Genomic DNA, 23,326 nt, shown 5'->3' with positions numbered 1-23,326 from the left:
TGCAGTGACATACCTAAAGAGAGTGAGTACCAGGTAAGTGAGTTGCACTCCCAAGAATTGGAGATGGGGCCTGTCTGCTTGCAGAGAATGGGAAAGCTGCTGCTGACCTTTGAGTCTCTCAGATGGGCAGCATAATTGATCTTACCATCATGAAGAGGGTGTCAGTCAGGGCCCTGCACAAAACTGACACGGGATTTTCATGTGTACATAACAAGAGGGGAGCAGATAGTGAGTGATTTAAGTATTCACTGACATTTTACTGGCTAGCAAGTCTGAAATCTGTGTGGCAGGTTGACTGGCAGAAAATTTAGACTTGCATTGATGCCTTGAATCCTGCATCCACTGGGCAGGCCAGCAGGCAGAGACCCAAGCAGGCTTTTGAGGCTGTACCTCAGCCTGAAGGCAGATTCCTTCTTCCTCTTGAAACCTCAGTCTTTACCCTTCAGCTGATTGGACTAGTTGCACTTGTATTACCGAGGGTAGATGGCCTCCCTTCAAATCAGGTGAGCATAGTTGTGAGTCACAGCTGAAAATACCTTCCCAGGAACCCCAGGCTGGCCAAGGGGACAGAGCACACCATGCACTCACTTTGTCAGTGGGCACAGAATTGCTCTAGTTTCCCCCGTCTCTCTATTCGGCGTCTTCCCTGCAATTTCCTTGTCCCTGACCCATTGGATCCCTCCCCCCCTGCTCATATCTCCCAACTAAGGTTCAGGGAGTTAAAGCCTCCAAAAGTGCTTTTCCAGTGCAGAGCACTCCAAGCGCAGAACAGCCTTCAGGGTGCTTCTGTAATGAAATGTCAGGTGGGGAACTGAGGACACACTGTGGGGACAGCTAAACCTTCTGGTGGCTTTGAATTTGTCTGCTCACAGTCTTGCACCCTTTCTGCCCGCATTCCGGGGCCATTGGACCAGATATGCCGTCTCTGGGTCTCCTGGTGTGCCAGGTGCTGTCCACCTTTTCTTATGGGCTGAGAAGAAACACGGGACCAATACAGTGTGCTGGTTAAGGGTGCGGGCTCTGGAGTGTAGTGCCAGCCACACTGCTTGCTGCCTGACACAGCAGACCAGACCCTGTGCCATTCAGGACAGACCTCAGCATGTGGGTGTGATTTGCGTAAAAGGAGGTATCTGGTCACCTTCTCATGCTGTGTTCATTTACAATGAGTAACATCCTGCATAACAAACACGGTGACACATGGTCAAGTGCAGTTGAGTCTCTGCAGCTGAAAGATTTTATTTTAACAGAACTACATTATATAGGAAGCCAAGCCAAGCCAAGCCAAAGTCTGAATGGAGCAGTCAGAGCCTCACATGACGTTTGGTTATGTGGAATGTCTCAGACATCACTCAGTTCCTAGAGAGAAATATAAGCTTACTCCTTAAGCAGGAGCTTTACCTTAGTCTAACATGAATTACTGCTGCTCCACAAATGCCCACATCAGAGGCCTGGAGCTAGGAGCCGGCAGCTCAGCCCAGGTCGTCTGTGTGGATGGCAGGGACCCAATTACATAAGCCATTACCACTGTCTCCCAGAGTCTGCTTCAGCGGGAAGCTAGAGTCAGGCGCCACAGGTGGGAATCGAACCCAAGCCTTCTGCTGTGGGATGTGGCCATCTTAACTGACATCTTAACCAAGGGCCACTTTCTTAGGTTTCAGGGTGGAGTGATGAAGAAGTTTTATAAGAAATCTGTGCAGTAAGAAAATACTTCCTTTCCTCTGTCTTTAATAGATTTTCGATTTAATTTGTGTATTTTGCTGACATGGAAAGTGTAGCCGTTAATGCCATTTTCACTGGATCTGAGGCAAAGCAAAGGCAGGGGGAGGGCTGGTGCCCAGGTGATCCTGTCACTGTGACACACTTTATTTTAACCCAGTCTTTCCGTATATTTCTGCATGACACTAGTAACTGAGAAAGAACTTCAGCAGTGTTTAAATTAGAAATTGTTGGTTTAAAACCACTACGTTCTCTTCTTTAAAAACGAAGCATGCTAGCACTGTCATCTTTGGCTAGTTAATACTTTGCCAAGATCAAAGGTTACTGACTTTTAGGAGTCAAAGAACTCTTTTAGAATCTATTAAAAATTGTGAACCCTCTCTCCAAAAGACAGAAATGGCGATTTTTGCCTCTAGATTTCGAGATTACATGGATCTGATTTAGTGAGAAGATTAGATATAGCGCCTGTAAGAGCTGGCCCTGTGTCCCCCTCTGAAGGGAAAAGTGGATGCAATGAGATGGACGTTTATTTCTCAAGTAGAAGTTTGAGCTGGCATGGTAGCTCCGCCCCATAAAAGATGCTTTCTTTCTTTTTAAATCTTTAATTGGTTAATTAGTTAATTTGGAAGGTAGAAAAAGAGAAAGAGGATGAATTCATTCAAGCCAGATCTCCCACGTGGGTGGCAGGAGCCCAGTTCCTTGAGCCGTCACCACTGCCTCCCAGGGCTGGGGTCAGCATTAGCAGGAACCTGGAGTCCGGAGCTGGAGCAGGGTTTTGAACCTTGGTACTCTGCTGTGGGAATGTAGCCATCTGTTTTGTTTTTTTTTTTTTTTTTTTTTTTTTTTTAAGATTTATTTATTTGAAAGGCAGAGAGAGAGAGAGAGGTCTTCCATCCACTGGTTTACTCCCCAAATGGTTGCAATGGCCAGGGCTTGGCCAGGCTAAAGCCAGGAGCCAGGACTCCCATGTGGGAGCAGAGGCCTAAGCACTTGGGCCATCCTTTACTGCTTTTCCTGGGCCATTAGCAGAGAGCTGGATGGGAAATGGAGCAGCCAGGACTTGAACTGGCGCCCATATGAGATGCCGGTGCTGCAGATAGAGACTTAACCTTCTATGCCACAGCATTGCCTCCCTTCCCCCCATCCCCCGTTTAAAGATTATTTATTTATTTGAAAGACAGTGACAGAGAACAACAGGGGTTGGGGGTAGGAGGGAACCAGATTGATTGATCTTTTATCTGGTCGTTCATTCCCCAAATGGCTGCAACAGCCAGAGTTGGGCCAGGCCCAAACCAGGAGCCAAGAACTCTATCCAGGTCTCCCATGTGAGTGGCAGGGATGCAAGTATTGACCGACCATTTGTTGCCTTCCCAGGCACAGGGTCAGGGAGCTGGATATGGACCAGAGTAGCTAGGGCTCAAACTTGCACTCTAATATAGGATGTGGGTATCTCAAGCAGTAGCTTATTCCACTGTGCCACAACACCTGCCCCAGATGTGAGTGTGTTAGCTGCATTTTACTGCTAGGCTGAACACACACCCCCCCCCCCCCCCCGCACACACACTCCCCACCAAAGTTTTGAGACCCAGAGTCATCCTCTCTTTTGCTCCACCACCCTCAGTGCCTGGCCTTCAAATTCTGCATTGCAGAAAGCAGGAGGCTGGAAGGTCCGAGGATTGGATATGAACCTCCATGCCAATAGTTAGTGACAGGACTGCCATCCACCATGGAAGACTTGAGGCAGTCTGCAGCTGGACGACCATGTGGTCTGCTAAACTGTCTTCCAGGCTAAGAAGGGGCAAGGACAGCTACGGAGACAGTTAACAGCCTCTGCCACAGCCCTGGGTGACAAGATGAACAGGTGCTTACTCAGTACTGCTGTGTGACAGTCCAGAGCCAGGAGGAGGATAGAACAAAACCACTGGAGGACATCGTGTCCTTAAACCATGTGTTACATAAAAATTAGTAATGAGTAAAAAGAGATCTCTTCCAACACAAGTGTCTGAAGTGGCCTCAGGCAAGTAGGACTTGAGCAGCAATAGACAGTGTTTGGTTAGTGGCGCAGGTATGGAGCACTCGTGTGGAAGGGTACATGGTGTGTTCTTGGGCAGGAAGTAGGGTCGTTTGACAGCAGCAGATAGAGATTAATCAGTATTGCAACTCGCTGTGTTGTCTAGAGCAGGGCTCCTGACAGCCTTGGTGCTAGGCTAGGGCATTTGGTAGATTTTGGTTTCCCTCCTTCCCTCCCTCCTTTCCTTCCTTGTTGTTGTTGTTGTTGTTCTTCTTCTTTTTTTTTTTTTTTGTTTGTTTTTCTCTCTCTCATTTTGTGTTTTTGTTTTCTTCTGTTTGTTCTCTGTGTATGAAAGAGAGAGAGAATATGAGAGAAAGACTTTGTGTAGGCAGTTGAGCTGTACTTGGTGTTTTTGAGCATGAGTGTTAGATTCAAATTAGGCCTCATTTGATGATTGTCTTTCATTTAAAAGAATTTGAGAGGGAAGAATCAGAGTTAGGTTAAAGACCATGCAGAGACAAACTTTTTACTAGTGGAGATGGATTAGAAGGAAATACATTTTGAAAACTATGAATTAGAAAACCATGTTGAGATCACCATAATTAATCATGGAAATGGTAGCATATGACATATTAGTAGTCAACACTAGTTCTGTGCATGAAATTAGTTCTTGTTAATCAACATGGCAAATATTGAGTATGTATCAGTAGTGTGGTTTATCTTTTCATGCTGAAAAAGTATGCTGAAGATATTCTCATTACCAATATTCAAAATTTTCTATGTAATCCAGTTGGTAAAAGGCTGATTCTTCAAGAGTAAGACTTTTTAAACTCTCCATTTAAAAAAATCTAATATATTAGAGATATGGCAAAATCCCCAATCCTGGATGATTTTTCAGTTGTAAATTGCATATGTAAGATAAAGAATGATGATTCAAGAAATCTATTCAATCTTCTTATTGTGACTACAGTTCCATGGGAACCATAATTAGTAACAATGTGTTTATATAGGAAAATTCCTAGGAAAATAGAGTTTAAGTGTTCTTACCACAAAAAACTATATGATGTAATGGATATGACTCAGTCATTTCACAATGCATATATTAATGCATCATGTTTCATCTATATATAATTATATGTAATGATGAAGACAGTGAATTCTGTTAATATCTTTGAATTTGTCCTAAAGAAAGAACTTAACTAAGGAAAAGTAACATTTAAGAATAAAGAAATGGTCAAGTAAACTATAAATGCTCTCAGTTCATTGGAATTTTATACAGCTTTGAAAATATTACAAAGAAAAATGACTTGAGATGTAGAAAACATTTAATATAATGTTAAGTGAAAAAGATTTTAAAATTATATGCTGCTATTAAAACAGCTATATAAAATTACCTTCATCAAATTAAATTCTTGTGAGCAAAAAAATCTAATGTATAAAAATAGTTGTGGAACATTGGTAAAATATACATGAAATTTACTTTTAAAATAATGTCATGTATTTATTTATTAAGAATTTTTAAAGTTTCATACAAATTTAACTTGTAAGTTTCCCCCTTCCCTCTTCCTTGCCCTCATCCCTGCTGCCTCAAGTTAGAAGTCGTCTTTGGCTTGATTTCCCTTCCCTTCCTCCTCCCCCAGCCGACATCATGCAATGTCGTTTTATTAATTGGCAAAGAACCGCAGTGAATTGTGGGTGTGGATAGGAGTTCCCCAGTGTGTGATCACAGAGAAGTTTTCCCATGGGTCTTTCTAGATTTTTATAGGTTCCATTTGGTTGTTTTTGTTTTTGTTTTTTGTGGTTTTTTTTGCCCTTCTTTTGAACTGAGTGGGTTTATAATTCTAAGCAAGCACAACATTAAATCATTTCTGTAACTAAACTTTAACGCTTTGAAATTCACGAGTAGTTTTGCCACCCCCCCCCCTTTTTTTTTTTTTTTTTGACAGGCAGAGTGGACAGTGAGAGAGAGAGACAGAGAGAAAGGTCTTCCTTTGCCGTTGGTTCACCCTCCAATGGCCGCCGCGACTGGCGTGCTGCGGCCGGCGCACCGCGCTGATCCGATGGCAGGAGCCAGATGCCTATCCTGGTCTCCCATGGGGTGCAGAGCCCAAGCACTTGGGCCATCCTCCACTGCACTCCCTGGCCACAGCAGAGAGCTGGCCTGGAAGAGGGGCAACCGGGACAGAATCCGGCGCCCCAACTGGGACTAGAACCCGGGGTGCCGGTGCCACAAGGCGGAGGATTAGTCTAGTGAGCCGAGGTGCCAGCTCATTTGGTATGTTTTTTATACTGTGGTTTTTAAAAAGTCACATCTGGTGCCATTTTATTGCTGTGAAAGAATTGTGTCTTCATTCTAAATCTAAGATAATATTATAATACTTTTCCTCAAAAGAGTTCTTAAAAATTTCTAGAATGATCTTGTCATAGTTTACCATTCACTGACTCCGTAATGAATAAATATTTGAAGCCATAGCAATAATTTTTCATGCATATGATACTGTCTTAATAATTCTGTTGTGGCTGTGCGCTTTATTGATTTCTGTGCCACTTCTGTGGCCTGAAGTGAAATGTATTACCCCACGAAAGCCATTATGGTTTCCTTTCGAATTACGGCTCCACTGCTTGATCCTGTGCTCGGGCTTCTCTCCTGTCTGCAATGCAGTGTTCGGTCCCTGGGTTTCCTGGGTCCCTGGATTTACCACCATCGCACACGCGTTGTCCTGTGTGTGAAGATGAGACAGGAAAGTTGGTAAGAAAATGCAGCAGGCAGCCACCCCTAGAGAACCCGCTCCTCAGACTTCCATGTCTCCTGGCGTTGGGTTTCCTTTTAGATTCTTTTGTTTCAATTGTTAGAATCCCTGAAGGCTTGCTCTTAAGGCCATCCTCTCTTAATTTTCACTCAGGCATTGTCCTTTAAATGCCCCCTATTTGCCTGTACTTCCCAAATTGATTACTCCAGTGGAAATTCTGATCTGTTGGACCCACACTGTCAACCAGCTGCTGGAATGTCACCACTCCCACCTTCACATAACCCATCCCCGGGCGAACGCCTAAGCTTTCTCCACAGACCTGTCTTTTAGTCTCCTCCATCTCCGTAAGCGGTGCCTGCATTCCTCACGTCCTCCCCCCACCTCTGTCCTTACTGTATCCATTTCAGCTTCTTATCCAAACTATCAGTGGAGTCACGCTGCTCTTTTCAGTCCCCACTGCCAGTCACCCCAGCTCAGCTTGCCCTAGACTCCTACCTGCGTCTCCTCCACCACCTCCCTCGCTCCGCCCTCTCCCTGGATTTCCTCGTCTGGCAGTCTTCATCATGTATTCTGGGCCAGATTATTTTCTTCCTTGCTCAAACCCTTTAGTGCAGAGGTGAGAACCTCTGGCCCACGGGCCGTATAAAACACCATGATCATTTGGTCTGGCCCTGCCAAGGCAGCCTCAAGCGGCACTTGAAATGCAATAAATCTAGAGCAGGCAGACTTCTAAGTTGAGAATTTTGTAGGGCCTGCAGATGATGTTATAAATATCCAAATGGCCCTTGGCAGAATAAAGGTTCCCACCCCTGCCGCAGTGGCTCCTCATTGCCGTTAGGGTGGTGCATTCTCCAGCCATACCAACTGTCGTCTCCAGGATTTCTGTCCCTTCCTGTTTTAGGACTTGGTACATGCTCTTTCCTGTCTTTTCCCTACTCTGTATCTCTGAGATTCGCCCCTTCCTTGGACAGATTTTTTTCCCTACCCCCAATCCATTAGTATTGTGCATATATTCTGGCCTTACCCCACTTGAGTAGATTGTAAGTTTCACAAGCATAGGAAGTATGTGTTGTTAACCACGATTTTTATTCAGTAGATGCTTCATATTTACTGCGAATTAATTATTTTAGTTTATTTAAATTAATTTTTGGCAGACTTGATCATTCTACTAATGATCTCTTCTACAGAATTTCCTTGGCCAGAAGCAGTTCGGTAGCCACTCTACCACAGTACCCACTGCATCATCAAAGTACCACTCAAGAAAGCATCATGAGATAATGAAGGATTCTGGTTAGAGTTTCCACAGATAGGCAGTAAAACTGCTGGCAGAGGAAGGGTCGGTAATTCTTCTGGAATATGTAGAATTACGTTGCCTTTTTCCTCTAGTAAAATATTTTACAGATTTTCCACTTTTTGGATATCTGGTAACTATGACCATCAAGGCAATATCAACTGCTTTGAAAGATGCCCTGTAAAAATGCAAAATAACATTTACTCTGTTAATCAAAAGAACAGAGAACTTACAGTAGCATTGTTTTATATTATATTTGCGTCTTAGAATTTCAGTATACTGCTGGAATAATTTGGAACAGAGTGGTTCTAACAGATTTCACTATGCTCCCCTCCAGTTTTTCTTTAGCACAAATCCATTATGGAGATTGTAATAATAGTAAAACAAAGAAAGTTTCAGAAATAAAGATAAGAAATAAAATATTTCATTGTGGATCTTAGAAATAACTTCCTTTGTAATTCAAAATTACCTGCTAGAAAAACAAATAAACTTACTGTACATTCCCAATTGTGAATGTTCAGAAAAATATTTCCAGTACTTACAAGAATATTGGTAAGATTTATTGAAGACTGAGAATAATATTAAAACCTCCACCCAAACTACATGTTATATCAGCCTGCCCTGGTGAGCTATACTCAGAAGCCACCAACTTGCAGTGTGTGATTTACTGTTTGGAGGGAAAATTTTTAGATTAAAATAGGACCTAGAATATAACAAAAGGCACTTATTAGCCAAGTAAATTTTTGATTTGTGAGAACAATGTCATGAGAATTTTGGCATATGGAAATAAAATAAGAAGGCATTATAGAATCTTAGGTCCCAAAAAATGGTAAATCTGTTTTTTTCCCACCAAATGCTTCTCCAATACAGGTCTCCCAGTACAAGGAGACTCATTAAGTCTCAGTTGTTGTACCTGTGGGTGTGTAGGTGTAACCAGGGTTCCTGAATACAAGTACCCTACAATGCAATTTAGACTCTGTGTATGGAGGATTTGGAGTGGGTACAAAATTCCCCAAATTGGATGCTCCTCCCCTGGGGCTGCCATTTGCAGGGAATTTCATGTACATATTCAGACATGCAGACTTGCACAACTGCTTATTATAGAAATATTCTTGGTGACTAAATGTCTAACAGACTTAAACATACAGGTTCCCCGTATATGGAAGAAGAGTACTTCCACCCACTCTGCATGCTTTGGCATGTCACGATGCCAGCCTGTAACATTGATTTGACTTCCAGAATTTAAATAGGCCGTGATGTAAATCAGAAGTTAATATTTCACCTCCTGGCTCCCAGTACCTAAATCATCATCCTCATGACGAGGAAGGTAGATCGTCCTCAGTGTGGTCCCAGCATGGAAGAGGCGTTTGTTCTAATCCAGTCCCTCCACATCACATTGACAACAAAATGATTTATTCTGTGTTACAAACGACGAGGAAGCAGGAGAGGATACAGAGAAGTTCAATGGTTTGACAGAGAGCACACAGCAAGCTAGAAGGAGAATCCAAGTCTTCCTGGAGTCCCTGCTCTGATCAGTTTCCTCTTACCGAATGTCAGCATTGTAAAGATAAATGGATCTCACTACACGTGTGCTTAGTGAATTTTTCTCAGTGGACGGCTTCCTGTATTTTTAAAAGATTGCATGTCTTGAGATTTTAAAATTTCAGTTCTATTCTGTTCTATTTTAAAGTGTCTGTTTAACAGATCTGAGCTGGAATAGGAATTGAAGAGATACTTCCATGTGGGATTCTTAGACTGATCTTAAACTGGAATCACGTGTGTTCCAGGAGGGTGCTTGTTTGGCACAACAGCTCTGCAAACCAGCAGTGTGTAAGAGGCAGTTCATTAAAAATTAATTTTAAAGTGAACTTTAGATGTCCTGTATAGATTTTTTTAAAGGCTTCAGATTAGAGTATGAAACAAAATATTTTCTTTGCCCAGTAGTAGTGATAGTAGCTAATATTTATTGAGGTCATACTCTGTAACAGATGCTGTAACTTTGTTTACAACTCTTGTCTCTACTGGGAGGAACAGTGTTTTCTTTCTTCTTACTATTTCTTGAGCTCTTTAGTTAGTGTACGGTTCATCTTATGAGTGTAAAAGTAAGCTGAAAGTAGATCATTGTAAAAATTAAGGGAATGAAGAGTAGAGGAAGGAGGAGGAAAGGTAGGCACATGGGCAGGAGGGAGGGCAGGGGTAGGGAGTATCACTATGTCCCTAAATCTGCATATATATATATATATTTGAAATACATGAAGCCTGTATACCTTGGATAAATGTTGTAAATCCTCAGAGCAACTCCATGGATGTTCTGTTATGCCCATTTTATCTGGTTAAGATAACTGATGCATAGTGACTAAATCACTTGCTGGAAGATGGAGGGGTTAGTCTGTTCTGGCGCTGGCGTCCGTGCCGCAGAACACATGCAGCCTCCTAAGATGTCCTCCTCTGCAGTGTGGTTGTATGAAGTAGCTTTCGGTTTGATATCATTTCAGCTCATCCCAAAGCCCACCGCAAATCTAGAGCTGCTATTACTTGACAATTAGACATTTTAAACTATATTTGTGTCTAAGTTCTTGAAGATTGTCTTAAAGGTTGCTTATAAAAACTGGCTAAGATTTCAAGTTAAAGTGCAGCCAGCACAGAAGTCCATTGCAGTTCTCACTGTACCCCTGTTCTGATTTCTGTCTCCTAACAAATAGCACCTCCTGTTTTCCCAAGCTCTTAATCCTTGTAAAATTTCATAGTCTTATATTTGAAATGTCCAAGTTTGGTCTTAATATTTTTATAGAGGTTTGATTCATTTTTTTCTTTTTTAAAGTAATAGTGGATATGGGCTCTTCTGAAATAGTTTTTAGCCAGAATTCGCAGAGTAAGCGTTTGTGTAGGTTTTTAAGGGAACCCCAAAGTAAAAGCAATTAGCAACTGAATATCATTTGTAATGATGACTAACAAGTCTTGTTCCTCTGTTCAGTGACTAACAATTACTTTAAGTAAACAAACTGTAAGTCAAAAAAAAAAATGCAGACGTTTTCTTAAGGATTTGGAAGTATAGTAATGTGCACTCTTACAACTACCGTTTATATGGACTTTAAGAATGTTTACTTCAGTTCATTCTTGCCGTACCTCATCATGTTGATGTTATTAATTTTTTCCTTTGTGCATTTGTTTTCAAGCAGCACATACTATGAGCTAATAGGAAGTTCAGGTCCCCATTATTTGTGACAGTAGAAGTCTTAAGAAATCAGCATGTGATTTCTGTATCTCAGCCATGCAGTGGTTGTAGCATTGAAAACTGGGCAAAGAGAGTAGTTTGTGTCCGGTTAAGGTGATTCCTTTAGGTTTCTTGTAATATTTTTTATTTCTAAACTTCCACAAGTCACTTTTTTAAAAAAAAGATTTATTTATTTGAAAGGCAGAGTTATAGAGAGGCAGAGGCAGAGAAAGTGGGAGGGAGGGAGGGAGAGAAGTCTTCCATCCACTGGTTCACTCCCCAGATGGCCACAATGGCCGGAGTTGAGCCGATCCGAAGCCAGGAGCCAGGAGCTTCCTTTGAGTCTTTCTAAGCATGTGTAGGGGCCCAAGGTCTTGGACCATCCTCCACTGTTTTCCCAGGCCATAGCAGAGAGCTGGATCAGAAGTGGGGCAGCCAGGACTAGAACCAGCGCCCATAGGGGATGCTGGCACTGCAGGCAGCAGCCTTACCCACTACATCACGGCATGGCCCCCACAAATTACTTTTAAAGAAAGCAGTGGAACTATATGCAATGTACTTAGTGTGTTTTCTGTAAAATATTTGAAAGTAAAAGAAAATTTAATAAATTAATCTAAAAATCATGAGTAAAAAGCTGCAGAGAAAGTGATTTCTAAATATTTAGCAAGAAAAACATGTTTGGGGAATACTTTTCATAGTTCAACTGATTGTACAACAGCTCGTGAATTCTTCTTACTATCCTTAAATGGTCAACCAGAGAGCGCCATTATGAGTTAAATACCTCTCAGTACAACGCAGTGGGCGGTCATCTGTTCTGTGGTTATTTTATTCTGCTGTTTTCATTTATCTTCGTTACACTATGTTTCTGTAGCAGGCAAGCTATGGAAACAGTGAGTTGTGATTGTCTAGTCTGAAGGAAGGAGAAGAACTTCCATTTTCATTAGTTTTTTTAATATTCCTCTGAAGAGTCATTGTCATTTCATTTCTGTGCCTGACACTAAGCAGGAAATGCAAGAGGTACCCATCCAGGCCACCACACTTTCGTAACACTTGGTGTGACTATTGCCAAGAGTTTGTGGTATTTCCTGTTACCGTGGTTGTTTAGAGAAATTCTGTTTCACCCTAAACTGTCTAGACCCTCCCTTCCTCTTGTGAATATAATACGGACAATAATAACCTGTTTATATGTTGAATCTGTATACATTAGTAATTTGTGGTCCACTGAAAAATGACCTTCTTGAGCTAGAATGATGATATAAACTCAGAAGCATTGGCTGCACAGTTGTGAAGGTAACTCACGCTGGTGACTTCTAGATTGTTTGGGCTTCTTTTTCTGTTGCTGTGTTTGCCCACATGCTTGTTAGTTGATCATTTCTAGCTTAGCTCTTTGGCAGATTGTAAATATAGATTGCCTGGGGTTTTTAAAAAATTTATGTGAGAGCGAAAGAGAAGGACTAAGAGAGAAAAAGACAGAGTTCCTGTTCACTGGTTCTCTCTCCAGATGCCCACAATGGGCAGTGCTAGACTGGGTGACACCAGGACCCAAGAACTCAATCCCTGTCTCCAACATGGGTATTAGGAACCAAACTACTTGAGCCATCACTGCTGCTTCCCGGGGTCCACAGCAGCAGGAAGCTGGAGTCAGGACCGAACCCAGGCAGTCTGAGATGGGATGCTAGTGTCCTTGTGGCGTCTCAACTGCTGTGCCAAACACCTTCCCAGGATGGCTTCTTTTTTAAACTGCTTCAGGGGCAAAACTTAACTATGTCTTGTCTACTGCTTCCCTGGTTCTCTGTATGTCATTCACAAGTTCAGCCAGAACTGTGCAAGCTAAGGTCTTTTGCCCTGAAAGAGAAGCAGCAGCAGCACCCATGTCCTTGAGGGGAGTTTCTCACTTGCAAACACTTAGACCTTACCGACTCACTCACCTTGTCCACTGCCTGGTGCCACACACTGCCCACTGATTAAGATGCATTGTAAACACAGTTTCCCTGCTTGCTAGCCAGTGTTAGTGGACATAAAGAGACAAAATTGACTGAGCCCAGGACTCCTTAGATGGGATACTTCTGCCTCCTGACTTTTGTGCTTTCCTTTCAATGAGGCCAAGTTAGTTTCATTGGCAACACTTTTTTTTTTTTTTTTTTTTGACAGGCAGAGTGGACAGTGAGAGAGAGAGAGAGACAGAGAGAAAGGTCTTCCTTTGCCATTGGTTCACCCTCTAATGGCCGCCGCGGTAGCGCGCTGCGGCCGGCGCACAGCGCTGATCCGATGGCAGGAGCCAGGTGCTTCTCCTGGTCTCCCATGGGGTGCAGGGCCCAAGCACTTGGGCCATCCTCCACTGCACTCCCTGGCCACAGCAGAGAGCTGGCCTGGAAGAGGGGCAACCGGGACAGGATCGGTGCCCCGACCAGGACTAGAACCCGGTGTGCCGGCGCCGCAAGGCGGAGGATTAGCCTAGTGAGCATTGGCAACACTTTTTACAGTCAAAATGGTGATTGTTTTGTTCTGTTGTAGTGAGAATGCTACCCCAGACAGCAAATGAACTGATAAAATCATTGTATTACTAACAGCTTATCTCTGGTGTATCTGTATTCATGAATTTGAACTTGTTGACAGGGACTTAAGCCACTGCTTTTGTAATGGGGAATATGCATCCTTATCTGACTAGTGCCCTGTAACTTCAAGAATGAAAAAGGATCAATAAGTAGTTTTCTCAGAGGGCAAAGTGGTCTTTTTTCATTTACAACATGTGGAAATTCAAACTTTAGCCCCATAACAAGTGCCATAGAACTCACTTCCCTGATCCATGTTGTGTTTTTAGCATAATGAAGCTACACGTATATATGGATTATCCTGTTATCTGAGTCAGTTCTGTGAGTGACATTCTCTGGTTTTGTACACTTAGAAAAGCTAGACTTTCCCTCTTGTATAATCAAATAACATTTCTTCTGATAGCCTGTATTTATATAAATAGGGTAGTTATTTCCCAGCCCATTAATGTTTGTTATTCAGATATTTGATTGGAGTTTATTTTTCACTCTATTATTTTTAGATATATTATCATCCCATAAAAATATCTTTTTGATATTGTCCTAGTTCATCTTTGAATTTCATTTCATTGTGTTTGTTTTAAACTAATCATGATGCTCAAAACTTACAGTGTTATCTAGAACTAATTATCTTCCTGGCTCAGTGTACAATTCCACTGGAGAACACAATATGATAATGGAATTCCTACAGCATTGCTCATTGTAGAAGTTCACTGAATGTACAGACTTTGGTCCGAAAAAGGTGCTTTCCCTGTGTCGTTTCAGTCTTCTGACCTTCCTCTAGAGCACACATCACTGTCCTTGTTGTCATGTGAGCGAATGGGCACAGGAGTGGGTGCTCAGACTTGGCCAAGTTGCAGGTGATGGGAGCAGGAAGACCAGAGCTCCACCTCACCCTCTTGCCAGAGTGACTCCTGCTTGGATCGTGTCCTGCCAGTGACCCTTTTGACAGTCACCTATCCGCATCTGTGCCTTTGCCCCTGGGTCCAGAGGATGCCAGGTTGGGTTTATGATTTTTAGCAAGATCTCCCTGGCTATGAAAGCCCTCCTTTTGAATTGTATTTTCTCAAGATTCATGTTCTCTGATGCCAGTGAAATGGTGAAGCACCTGGTGCTGTTATAACCAAAAACATTTCCAGTTTGAGCCTCAAAGAGGTTAATCCACTGGGTTTAGTCCATGAGGAGGACAGAGGAGTGGACGGTGACTTCCTGTAGACTTCAGTGTCTGGAGTGCCTTTTCACACAGGCGTTCGGTGGACGCATGGGTTTGTTTCCAGTGCCAGAGGTGTCATGACAGAAGAGTGGACGAGAAAGATAAAGGACTCCTTTAGGAGAACAGAATGGGGACTGGGGCAGGTTCGGGAGGAGATGAGATCAGACACCAGAACCCAACAATGGTTGTGAAGGCATTTGAAGCCACGAAAAAAGCTGTGCTTTAAATGTCGAGTTCACACTCTTATTAGAAGAGGAGGTGTGGAGAACTTACACCCCAAAAGAAAGGGTACTGACAGTCTCATTGTTTACTAAGAAAGATAGTCAATGGGATGAAGTGACTATTAAGTAAGTAACCACATAATTTAGCATCCTAACTAAGTCACTGTAAGAGAGTGAAAGAGGATACCACTTAAATGGTATGCTATTTAAATAGTCTCGATTTAATAGTGAACCGGGATTATCCTGGGCAAATCGAGACACGTTAGCTTATTATTAATTACTTCAGATTCATAAGTAGATTGAAAAGATGGGGAAAACTCAATCCTGAGTTTGGAAAGTAATATAATATTCCCTTTTCTAAACTGTAACTGGATAGGTGTCAGATCCTGGTCAGCTGTAGGGCAGTCCCTGAGGGTGATTGGCAGTTGTTGGTGCTGCCATGGTAATGAGCTTGAACTTAAGGAGGAGTCAGGGCTCCCTGCGCTAGAGTTCTAGTTCTGCCCTGAACCACCTGGCAATCTCTAGCAAGTAAGATGGGGAGAACAGTGAAACCTGTCTCTAGGCTGAGGCCAGTTTTAAATGAGATAATGTGCAGAACCACTTAATGTAATGCCTGTCACATGCTAAGCACTCAGATGCCACTATTACTGTTTTTTACTACTATGACTGCAGTAACGGCTATTTATGTATTGGTGGTTAGCATCTTTTCAATGAAAAGATAAATGCTTTAAGCCCTCTGATGTTGCTAGTAGCCTTTTGTCTTTTGTTCCTAATTCTGTAATGAAGGAGCTAAGTTTGAACACGCGTTTCTCCTTTCCACATCACTAGGCCTCACAACCACCTAGTCCCTGGGCTTCCTCACTTTTCAGAAGTGCATGGGCTTTCACTGCCGGGTCACCGCGCTACTGGATGCCCTAGTTCTCGTTTGCATTCAAGTGAGTGTCGGAGCAGCGTCGTGGCTTTCAAGTCCAGCTCCTCTTGCACAGCGGACAGCTTCTGTGGCCACTGTGAAGGCAGTCACTTACCGTTCTAGAAGATGCATCATTTACTTTGTGTCGTGTGTGAGGGAGATGAAACTTAACTTTTGTCAGCGATGGGGTCGGTTCTTGGTGAATAAAAATAATGATGTGATTTAAATCTTTTAAGCTTTAACAATCAGTTAAAGAGATTCTTGAGATTACTGCCAGTTTAGCTTGAACAAAGCCATTGGGTTATTGTTCCCTTCCCCTGCACCAGCACTACTTGCTCCCTGGCCTGCCTCAGATCTTTGCTTCCCTTCCACCTCTTGGCGAAGCCTCTCCTGACCACCGTCCAGCACCAGAGCCCCTTCCAGCACTCCCCGCTCCCTCTTGAGCTTTCTTTTTTCTACTTTGGTAACGTGTGGTTATTTGGAAGCACTGGGCTGGTTCTCGGTGCCTCTGGGTATATAGCTGATGTGGTTCTAAATGCTGGCCCCATGGTAGAATAAAGATCCCCATTAATCTACTCCCACAGTAACCCAGTCCGTAGAGAACTGAGCTTTCTTCTCCAATGAGTTTGTTTGTAGAAGAGCTTCTCTTCTTGGGTTGGGGTGATTTGCGGTGGCCGGGCTAAGGAGGCAGCGGCAACACTACTTGCAGTGCAGCCCTCCGGACTTGGTCCAGATTACTCCCTCACTCTGGATTCAGCGACTCCAGGGGTTCAGGCCGCAGCATGTGGACTTGGGGGCCACATAGACAGCCCATCACACTGTGCATCCCCGGTTATTTCTGTTTCCGCGCTTTGGTTTTCACACAGATGTTCAAAAATCACAGCTTGCATCCAGGCAAGATAGAGTAAGAGAGCCTGGCTTTACCCTTCCGTGTGAAACAACAAACGCAGACACAGAATGTGAGGCAGAGACTTTCTAGACACTGGGCCTTGAGCAGCACAAGAAACTAACCCCTAAAAGATGAGAAGCAAATGAGAAGAGGCCTGTGGCTGCTGCAGCTCATGGCACCACTGTTCAGAGTTAGAGCTAACAAGTCAGCAAACAGATCCTAAAAACACAGAGAGAGGAAAAGGGGAAGAAAATAGAAAATTAATAGCAAAATTGGATAGACTTTAAAAAAGACTTATTTATTTGAAAGGCAGAGTTACAGAGATTTATTTATTTATTTGAAAGGCAGAGCTACAGAGAGGCAGAGAGAGAGAGAGAGGGAGGGAGAGAGGTCTTCCATCCTCTGGTTCACTCCCCAGATGGGCACAATGGCCAGAGCTGTGCCAATCCAGGTCTCCCACGCAAGTGCAGGAGCCCAAAGACTTGGGCCATCTTCTACTGCTTTCCCAGGCCATAGCAGAGAGCTGGATTGGAAGTGGAGCAGCCGGGACTAGAACTGGTATCCATTTGGGATGCCGGCACTTCAAGCCAGGGCTTTACCTGCTATTCCATAGTGCCGCCCCCCCCCCCCCCTTTTAAAGATTTATTAGATAGACTTAAATGTAATAAATCTTTTTTAAAAGATTTATTTGTTTATTTGAGAGGCAGAGTTACAGAGGGAGGAGAGACAGAAAGTGAGGTCTTCCATCTGCTAATTCACTCCCCAAATGGCCACAATAGCCAGAGCTAGGCCAATCCAAAGTCAGGAGCCAAGAGCTTCTTCCCAGTCTCCCATGTGGGTGCAGGGGCCCAAGCACCTAGACCATCTTCACTGCTTTCTCAGGCCATTAGCAGGGAGCTGCATCAGAAGAAAAGTACCTGGGACATGAACTGGCGCTATTTGGGATGCCAGCACAGCAGGCAAAGACTTAACCTGCTATACCACAGTGCTGGTGCCCAAATGTATCCATTTCACTCACACTAGTAAAAAGGAAAGCAGGAGAGGCTATTTGAATGTCAGTCTAGGTGACTCCCGAGCACAAATACAGCAGATAAAGAAAACCACTTATAACAACGAAGGCCTCAGTATATCAAGAGGACTTCCAGAATCCTCAGTGTTTATGCACCAAATAACAGACTTCAAAATACATGAAGGAAAAAACTCATAACGTTAGAAGGAGCAATATGCATATCTACAATTATAGTTGCATATTTCAGCACCCCTTTCTTAATCATTAGGAAGACCGAGTGGACGGAAAACAAGCGAGAATTTAGAAGACTTAGTATTGCTGGTCACCTTTACCTAACTGATACTCATCTAACACTGCAACCAGTAACTGCCGGATACACTTTGTTCTCCTTTGCGTGTGAGAACATTTGCCAAGAAAGACCATGTTCTGTGCCATCAAACAAGTCACACAAAGTATGTTTTCTGATTCATAGCAGAATTATAATAGAAAGCAGTAGTAGACAGCTCTCTGTAAAATTCTCCAAAGACTTGGAACTGAAATAACCCACTTCTGGATAGCCCATGGATTAAAGAAGAAATTCAGAGGGGTTTTGAACTACTTGAAAATGACAGTACAACACATCAAAATGTGTGGCTTCCACTAAAGCACTGTTTTCAGGGATTTTTTTAAATTTTTATTTAATAAATATAAATTTCCAAAGTACAGCTTATGGATTACAGTGGCTTTTTCCCTCCCATAACCTCCCTCCCACCTGCAACCTTCCCATCTCCCATTCCCTCTCCCATTCCATTCGCATCAAGATGCATTTTCAATTATCTTTATATACAGAAGATCAATTTAGTATATATTAAGTAAAGATTTTAATAGTTTGCACCCACACAGAAACACAAAGTGTAAAGTATTTGTTATAGCATTAATTCACATTGTACAACACATTAAGGACAGAGATCCTACATGAGGAGTAAGTGCACAGTGACTCCTGTTGTTGACTTAACAAATTGAAACTCTTGTTTATGGCGTCAGTAATCACCCTAGGCTCTTGTCATGAGTTGCCAAGGCTATGGAAGCATTTTGAGTTCACTGACTCCAATCTTAGTTAGACAAGGTCATAGTCAAGTGGAAGTTCTCTCCTCCCTTCAGAGAAAGGCACCTCCTTCCTTGATGGCCCATTCTTTCCACTGGGATCTCACTCGCAGAAATCTTTGATTCTGAGGCCAGAGTGCTGTTTAGGACATGTGCCATTCTATGAGTCTGCTGTGTCTCCCGCTTCCCATGTTGGATCTTTCTCTCCTTTTAAATTCTATCAGTTAGTATTAGCAGACACTAGTCTTGTTTTTATGATCCCTATGACTCTTAGACCTATCAGTGTGATCAATTGTGAACTGAAACTGATCACTTTGACTATTGAGATGGCATTGGTACACGGACTGAATTGGAATCCCCTGGCACGTTTCTAACTCCACCATTTGGGGCAAGTCTGATTGAGCATGTCCCAAATTGTACATCTCCTCCCTCTCTGATTCCCACTCTTATATTTAACAGGGATCACTTTTCAGGGATGTTTATAGCCTGAAATACCCATGTTAGAATGGAATAAAGGTCTTAAATGAATAACCTGGATTTCTACCTTAAGAAACCAGAGGGACCAGCACTGTGGTGTAGTAGGCTAAGCCTCCGCCTGTGGTGCCAGCATCCCATATGGGTGCCAGTTCATGTCCCAGCTGCTGCTCTTCTGATCCAGCTCTCTTTCTGCTGATGGCATGACAAAGCAGTGGAGGATGGCCCAAGTGCTCGGGCCCCTGCTCCTGCATAGGAGACCCAGAAGAAGCTTCTGGCTCCTGGCTTGGGATCTGCTCAGCTCCAACCGTTCTGGCCATTTGGGGAGTGAACCAGCAGATGGAAGACTTCTCTCTGTGTCTCTGTGTCTGTCTGTAGCTCTACTTCTCAAATAAACAAATAAATCTTTTTTGAAAAATGAAGCTAGAAAATGAACAAATCAAGCTTAATATAAGGAATGTGTTAATAAAGCATAAAAATAAAAGATTTAGAAAGCAAAAGCAACAGAGGAAAATCAAAAAAGCCAAAACCTCATTCCTTAAGATCTATAAAACTGCCAAGTTTCTAGCCAGGATTGTGTGTGGAGTAGTCCTGGGCCGTATCCAGGGCATAGGGGTATTACATTGTCGACTCTGGGTTCTATTACAAGCCTCCTGCTCTGTCCCTATAGATCAGGGAACAACATATTCTTTTTACCAGGTAATCAAGGATTAAATTGAAGTACATTTATATAAAAATCAAAAATTGTAAGTGGCATGTAAGTATAGTGCCAAACTCTCCAAACTTTCCTGTTCCAGGGAATCTTACGTTTTGCTTTGAATGTCTCTCATAAAATCATCTCGGCCTCTACCCTTGACTTCTGCCAGCACACTTCTCCTGCTTTGAGAATGCCAGTCTCGCCCCAACACAGCCTTGACCCCAGCTGGTTTGTTCGGTTTCATGACTTGAGGCTTTTCCAGAGCTTCTCCCAAACAGACCATATACTCACAGCCTGTGGTCTGGATTCAGCCCAGAGAACTGCTGTGTTTGCAGTGTGTGTGCGTGTGTGTGTGTGTGTGTGTGTGAAAGATTTATTTATTTATTTATTTATTTGAAAGTTAGCGTTGCAGAGACAGAGGTCTTCTACCCGCTGTTTCACTCCCCAGATGGCTACAAAGGCCAGGGCTAGGTCAGGCTGAAGCCAGGAGCCTCATCCAGGTCGCCCACGTGGGTAGCAGGGGCCCAAACACTTGGGCCATCATTTGCTGCTTTCCCAAGCACATTAGGAACTGGATTGGAAGTGGAGCAGCCGGGACTCAAACCAGCACCATATGCTGGCATTGCAGGTGGCAGCTATACTCATTAAGCCACAATGCTGGGCCCCCAGTGTTGATTTTTCTAACCGTGCGTTTGTGTTTGTGTTTGTGTGTGTGTGTATGTGTTTCTTCTTAAATTTTTTTTTTTGAGTAAGAGAGAACTTCCATCAGGTAGTTCACTCTCCAGATGCCCATGATGGCCAGTAGTGAACCAGGAGCCTGAGAGCTGGGAACCTAATCCAAGTCTCCCATGTGGGTGGGCAGGGACTCAGCTACTTGAGCCATCACTGTTGTCTGCCAGCGTGCACATTTGCAGGAAGCTAGAATCAAGAGTGGAGCCAGGACAGGAACCCAGGTACTCCAATATGGAATGCAGCCCTTCCAATCAGCATCATTAATCACTAATGTCCACTCCTTGCAGTAGTTTTAAAAAGTGAGTATTTGCTGCTAACATGTAACAAGTCAAATAACCCAGGGCATGCATTCCTCCATGCCAGTAACCAGTTGGAACTGCTGGTAGCTTTTTCTTTAATCCCCTAAGTCTAAACATCACAGCAAACTTTAGTAGCTGTCGACATCATCATCACCACTTGCAAGGAAACTGAGTCTCAGAGAAGCCAAGGATCCAAGTCCATGGGGTTAGGAAGTGGAGGAGATGAACAGAAATGTATTTGAGTTATCCTAACTTCTTTCCTTTAAATGTCAAAAATGAGATGATTTTTATATTTTATTCAGCTGAAATAATATCCATAAATATTATATGATGCTATCTCTATAAACCCATATATGAGATTTATTATATTATTTAGATTGTTCAAGGTTAAAATTGACATTGATTTGTCAATTTCTCCTAAATTCCTCAAGACTGGATTCACTGTAGGCTACATTCTCATTTCAAGAATGTTGACATTATTTTGTGGTCTGTACTGTCCAAGTAGGTTACTGTTAAATGATTGAGAAAGAAGCTCATTTTAACATTATTTTCCTGTTGGAATGTTTTATTTGACATAATTCCTTTCCATGAAAATAATAATCACTACCAGAAAACAAAAGTAGGCACCGATGTTCTTAGTTTTCTGGTTTCAAAAGGAACACAGAATTTAAACTTTATTTTGATTAAAAATTGTCCATGATTTAGATAACCATTTATATCTTTCACTGAGAAACAAATGTCTCTTCCCCACAAAGATAGGCTTGTCTACTCTAGCTTAATAAATATTTACTTTTAGTCTGAACAGATTAGATTCTTTAATCCCAGACTGTCTGTGTCTATCTAAATAGCATTGTTATCAGACCAGAGCTAGTGTTGTCACACAGCTCAACAGACCTCTTGACAAATGGTTAAATACATTACACAAAAGTAAATTAGAATAAAACACTAATATATACAATACAGGTTGTTGAACATTTATGGTGTAGGTCATATAAAATTGATCAAGAAGGAAGGATGGTATTAACACTCTGCACTTTTAAAGCACCATTTTTTTTTTTTACCTAAAACTTCCTTTTTTGCAGGAGATGAGGTGCTGGTGCTGGTAGTGAAAGCATCTTGTACTGTTACTATGTCTCTTGATTCTGAATGAATAAAATAACAAAGAAGCTAGGTACAGAGGCAGGCAGTAGCGACCTTGGTATCAAACAGCCCTTGGATAAATTATTTCCCTCAGTAAAGTTGGGATAGCAATGCCACTTTGTAGCTTCCTCTTAACAGAGGTTTCTCTGAAGACCCGTCTGTATTTTGGTATGTTATAGACATTCTGTAGATACCAGCTATCACCTGCCTCCTCTTCCTCATTGTCATCATCAACAAGTGAGTTTATGGTTTTTGCTTACCTGAAGAGAACGAATTTGGTGGCTGTATATTCCAAGCCAGAAGTCTTTGTGTGATCTTTAAGCACGTCAGGAGAAGTCAAAGGCCTCAGTGTGCAAGGGAGCTTTACAGTAGGTTTCTTGAATTGTTTGCTGTCCAAGGAAATTCAAAACATGAACACTCTTTGAGCCTAATACATCTGCACTGAATATTTGTGAACTCCTCTTATCAGTTGTAATTACAATACAGTGAAAACTCTATGACATTAAGCTTCAGATTTTAAATAACTGGTAGCAAAGTAAGTTCAGTAATATTCTTGTACATGAAGATACTGAGATCAGTATGGAGTGGAAGGAACATTGTGTTGGGAGTCGAAAGACCAGAACTGTTCTGTCTCGTTGGATACTGTGTGATCTTGGTCAAGTTATGTTACCTCTCTTGTTTTTCCTCAACACTCAGAGGAGGGAGCTGACTCATATATCTCTACAATCCCACATGTAACAGACCAGTGCTTTTCAATATTTGTATTAGAAATGTCTTATACAACAAACCTCCCAGGAGTGGAATTAACTGTAGTTATAAAGCCAGCAGAGGGAGCACAATGAATGAATTTATACATGGGTCTTGGGTCTTATGAAAAGGGTGTGTGTGTGTGTGTGTGAGAGAGAGAGAGAGAGAGAGAGAGAGAGAGAGAGAGAGAGAGAGAGATAAATGTGGTTAAACATTAACCACAGTTTTTAAACAGGAGATTATTTCCTATCGGGTTATGCTCAACTTAATTTGAGCTACAATTTTGTCTCATAACTGTGAACACTTTTACAACTATAGCTACAATTTTACTTTTATAATTATTGGTAATTATAATAAAGAACTGTATGTTAATCAGTGGTT

The 23,326-nt window shown here is 42.4% G+C and overlaps 1 protein-coding gene across 2 annotated transcripts in view; it reads left to right on the top strand.

Moving 5' to 3' along the window:
• Nucleotides 1–23,326, top strand: part of DYM (dymeclin) — a 362,668-nt gene that overhangs the window by 208,986 nt on the left and 130,356 nt on the right. The window lies entirely within an intron of this gene.

Source organism: Lepus europaeus, chromosome 9, assembly GCF_033115175.1.
Source record: "Lepus europaeus isolate LE1 chromosome 9, mLepTim1.pri, whole genome shotgun sequence".
Classification (NCBI taxonomy): domain Eukaryota; kingdom Metazoa; phylum Chordata; class Mammalia; order Lagomorpha; family Leporidae; genus Lepus; species Lepus europaeus.
Note: the sequence above shows the minus strand (reverse complement) of the source record. Positions and strands in the feature narration are given on the sequence as shown.